The sequence below is a fragment of the Euprymna scolopes genome, chromosome 7, assembly GCF_053919585.1.
Source record: "Euprymna scolopes isolate OS-2025 chromosome 7, ASM5391958v1, whole genome shotgun sequence".
Classification (NCBI taxonomy): domain Eukaryota; kingdom Metazoa; phylum Mollusca; class Cephalopoda; order Sepiida; family Sepiolidae; genus Euprymna; species Euprymna scolopes.
This window is the reverse complement of record NC_136488.1, coordinates 156,619,375-156,624,364: the sequence shown is the minus strand read 5'-3', so window position 1 is coordinate 156,624,364 and position 4,990 is coordinate 156,619,375. Positions and strand designations below refer to the sequence as shown.

The window sequence follows — 4,990 nt, the reverse complement described above, 5'->3', positions numbered from 1 at the left end:
AGGGAAATTACTAACAGGCACGCCAAACACACACAAAGCTCATTTTATATAATAGTAAAAGTAAATTTTTAAAAGAATTCATGCGTGTGAACGCCAATAATATGTATGTGGTTTGTAAAATCATCAAGTATACAACTTAATTGATTATGAATTATGCAATATATATTCTTAGGCAAAATGTTTTTTTAACCTTTACCATTTAAGGAATACATTTGAAACGATACAATAGTAAATCGCAATTTTTTAAATTCATTACTCGCCTGAAGACGACATATGGAAGTTAAAAATATTCGCGACTATGGCAAATTTTTTTTAACACTCAAACAGAATGTTCGAACATTAGCACGCCAGATGGGGGAAAACAGATCGCAACAGCAAGAAACAGGAATTATCCCTGCTGAAATATTCATAAGAGAAAAAATACTACTCAAATCAAAATCGGAGATGCGCCTCTGTACAACTTACACTCTCTACCGATCCAAGTAATGGCAACAGGACCATTGCCAGCACCCTCAAAATGCAAATCCTGACGGTTTAACGCTTAAGGGCATAATTCAACGCAGTTTCCGGCCACAGTTAGTGTCTTTGGTGTGGTTTCAAGTGAGGGGCACATCATGCCACCTGGCATCTTCGAAGTTGGCTTGAAAGGCAACATGTATCTGGATGTGCTGAAGAGTGGCCTTATCTCCTGGTGTAATAAGGTGGCCGCTTGCAGACTCTGGTGTGGCAGCAGGACCCAGCACCGGTCCACAAGTCCAAAGAGACCCAAGCTTGGCTTCAGAAGGAGTGCTACGAATTTGTACTCTTCCCTCACTACCCATCTCTGTCTTCAACCCGAACCCGATGGAATACTTCCTTTCGCCATACGTCGATAACGACGCCAACATGACCTCCCACAACATCAAAGCCAGTCTGATCGCCGCCATCCGCCGGGTATTTGCCAAGCTCCCGCCGGCACTTTTGGAAAAGGCATACTCACAGTTCCGGAACTGAGTCAGGCTGAAGGAGGCTACATTGATTACATAATCAAGTTACCTGAATTGATTTTTTTTTCAATAAAAGTTTTAAAATAAACCTGTAGTGTTGGCAACAAATTTATCGTTCCACTTTGTAATGGATTTTAATTAAATTTGGAGAGATATAACGTTAAGGAGCAGTCATTATATTTTGATTTGAATCTTCGTAAAAGCACGGAAAAGTGGTTCAAAACTCTCCTGTGCAGGAGAGAGGAAGCGGGGGGGGGGTAATTTTACCCGTCCTGGGACGGGTGTCCTTCTAGATATTTTATAAGGCTACGTGTGTTTTAGTTGATGGACTCTCGTATTTAATATTGTATTCAATTCGTGTAATCCTTTTTAAATGGCAGCTGCGAGTTGATTAAACGGAAATTGTTCAAAGCCATCAATCTTATGCAATGGCGAAAATACGTCTGTCCGCCGAAAAACAGAACGCGCTTCACTTCAAGTCAAATATATGTATAGCTATTGATTGAAATTTTGATCGATAAATTTGAACAAATTCTCATTAAAAGTATATATATATATATATATATATATATATATATATATATATATATATATATATAGTTATATATAAACTCTGTCACCTTTCAAATAGTGCGTATACCGCATAAAGATAGTACCTGCCCTGTTTTTATGTTTTATGGATTTATTATGTCAGAGCTTTTGAGAATAGCTCGTGTTACTTTAAAATTAATAGATTTTATACCACCAGTTTCTAGCTTAGTAATAAGAATGATAAAACAAGGTGGGGATAAAACTAAAATATTTAAACAGTTAAATAAAGCATTTGTTTGTTATCCTGATGCTTTTGAATCGTATAAAATGAACCAGAATATATTAATAAAGGAAACCCAAAACCATATTAGTGATGTATAAAATGTATTTTTAAAAAAATGTATATATTTATAAATATTTTTAACCTTGTTATATCGTGGGATGCGTTAGATCAATATAACAAATTATCTTCCCGCAGGGAGTCTAGCCTTCACGTTGGGCTCATGCAGCTCATAAGGAAAGACCAGGACACTTACGAATAAATAAGGAAACATTTCACTATTGCATAAAGATATACGTTTATTAAGAGACACGCACACACACGTAACTCGCCATTTTCAAAGTCACTGTTTTTCCCTCCCCTGTCCACTTCCGATCGTTCATCTCGCGAGAAATCACAAGAAATCAAAGTTAGGGCTACAGACAAAGGCTTTTGCCCAGAGAAGTAAAGAGTTGCCCCTCTTTGCATTATAAATTCGTTTGATACCAACAAACCTTTATATATATTTAATTTTCAATAAATAAGAATGTAAATATACAAAGTACTAATCATAGTGGGGGTGAAAGTGGTCAAATGGATTTATCCTAATCTTATAACTACACGACTGGTAAATTAAAAAATATATCCATTCTAAATGTGGAAACAGATGAATCTCACAGGTAAGAAATTCATTTTTATAACATGAATAGGTTAGCTAAATTAATTAAGAATAGAAAAATACATCTAATATTTGTAACATGTCTTCTTCTTAAGATTAAGGCAGGTGGTGTTTGATCAACACTGCTGCGAGCCATGATTTAATATACTGCTTTGTTTTTAAATCACCGAAAAAGGAGTTTCATGGTAGATGGTCCCTTAAATTACATTGATACTATAGTGAATTCGAGAGAGAAAGTTGATGCAGTGATTGCAGGTTATTAAATGACTGACTAAATAATTTTCTAACGAATGATAAAAATAATTTTTTTGTATAGTTTTAAAGGTTAAAAACTTCCAAGACTATATATATATATATATATATATATATATATATATATATATATATATATATAGTAAGTTATAAAATATATATGGCAATTAAGCTACACAGAATATTCCGCGTTTCATCCATTCTAGGATTAGTCAGGCTTATGCGAGGAGTTGTGGTAGTCTCGCGTTTTTATATACGCACATTCTATTGAGTTTTTAGCTAGCCAATCAGCCAATTTTGGGACTAAATACTTGAAAGTTTATATGTGGGCTACCTGGACACGTGTACAAACTTTTTATTATATATATATATATATATGTTCGTTATGATGGGATGAAAGAGTGAATGATGTCAGAGGAGGGGTGCGAGAAGAGCAGAAAAAGGAGGAAGGGTACAAGGGGGAAAAGTGGGAGGGGTGCTTGGTATGTCGGTAATGTTTTAGTTTTGTAGTTTAAGGACCTTGTGGGGGAGGGTCTGGGAAGTTCATTTCTGGTGTGGCTGAGGGCATAGGGATACATGGAGGGGAAGAGGGATATGTGGTGGTAGAAGGAGGGGTTACTTTAAAATTCGAGTCTTAATGTTAAAGTTTTTGGGGTCTCGTTTGTGAGATTATTTCTTGATAAGTATGTCTTGACCTGTTGGGTGTTCGCTTAGGTTCGGAGGCGGGGGGGTGGGGGGCTATGATTCGGTTTATTTATTTGGTTTTTATTTGTTGTTAAGTGCTTGGAGAGGGTTAGCTTTGTAAAATTTATAAAAGTACACTTTGAAGATAAATAAATTTCAAATTGAATCTTGTACCTTTATTTTTAAAGCCTATAGTAAAAACATTTTGTTTAACAATTTTCATGCCTTGGATGAAATGCTTTTCTAACTTATATATATATATATATATATATATATATATATATATATATATATATATATATATATATATATATAGTTCTCCCATAAAAGCATAGCTGAACAATGAACAAAATATCCGTCGGACAAAACGTCTTGGCGAAAACTTCCGTGTAAAAATTTCTGTTGTATAAGTGTCTTGGAGAGGGGCTGAGAATGTTTATCGCGAGGTCAGTAAATGACACAAATCTGTGTGTGGGGGGGGGAGAGGTCACAATCGAAATATTCTCACAAGGTTGTTTACAGGTTGTGTCACGTGGTCGTCGACTGATAACGGACGAAGATAGAACGATTATCTTTGGCAAAATCTTTTGCATAATTTTGCTATAAATACAAAAGGATCCATCTGTTAAGAAACCCACCAGTCTTCTTCCAGCCTTTCGTCGAGACTACAGCTTGAAGGTAAGAAGCGGCCACACTCATTTTCACTCACTCTATTTGCGTTCACACTATCAAACGCCACGTGTATTTAATTCGTTTACAAAGCGCTATGCTTCCCCTTGCTTGAGCGCTCGATCCATTGGTGGGAGAGCAAATATGATCAACGACACGCAGCTGTTTGTGTATCATTGCTCTTCAGTGTGACGATACGTGACGAGCGTTTTTACGACGTCGTTCTCTCTCTTTTTTTCTCCTCTCTCGCCAGCTAATGTAAAGCGATACATTTTACCTTTAAGAAAAAAAAAAAAAAAAAAAGAAGTAGAAGAAGAATGACATCGCTCTATATACCGACTTGCACAGCAATCAAGAAAGATGAAATGCTTTCCCCGCAGTTCGCCTCGCCTGGACTGAAATAGTTTTCAAATCTTGTTGATTACGGTTTTTATATATTATTATTATTATTATTATTATTATTATTATTATTATTATTATTATTATTATTTTGGATCCTTTGAGATGAGTAATTTTGTATATTTTATTTATTTATTTGTAGACTGTTATCTTTATCTTCATAGTTGCTGTTGTTGTTTCACCACATTTCGGCCAACTACTCCTCTGACCTTCTTCGAGGCTCGTGGCGCAGTAGATAGAATCTTTGAATGTACGGCTCTAAGGTGAGGATTGTCTGAAAATAGCGGTTTCACTCCTACCCAAAGCCGCCCAAAGGATTGGTTGTCCAAAACGTGGTGAGACAACTATGGAAGGCAGTAATCAATAAGGATACACTTACGATACTCTGCGTTTTATTTTATAATATCTCGTGTATTTTATACTCATATGTTATTGTGTATAATTCAGAGTATTAAGCCAAAAAAAAAAAATCTCACAAACTTTATTTTTATTTTTTTAATTTTTTTAGTTAATATCGTTATTATGTATATT

At 35.4% G+C, this 4,990-nt stretch overlaps 1 protein-coding gene across 4 annotated transcripts in view; it reads left to right on the top strand.

Annotated features, from left to right (window-relative positions):
* Positions 1-3,880: 3,880 nt before the first annotated feature.
* Positions 3,881-4,990, top strand: part of LOC145280090 (digestive cysteine proteinase 2-like) — a 38,935-nt gene continuing 37,825 nt past the window's right edge. Inside the window, exon 1 of one of the 4 annotated variants that reach the window (XM_080131813.1) lies at positions 3,881-4,069. The gene's annotated coding sequence lies outside the window, so the exon portion shown is untranslated. Of the gene's footprint in view, positions 4,070-4,094; positions 4,487-4,990 lie in introns of those variants that run through there. The other 3 variants (XM_080131809.1, XM_080131814.1, XM_080131810.1) reach the window with 3 other exon arrangements.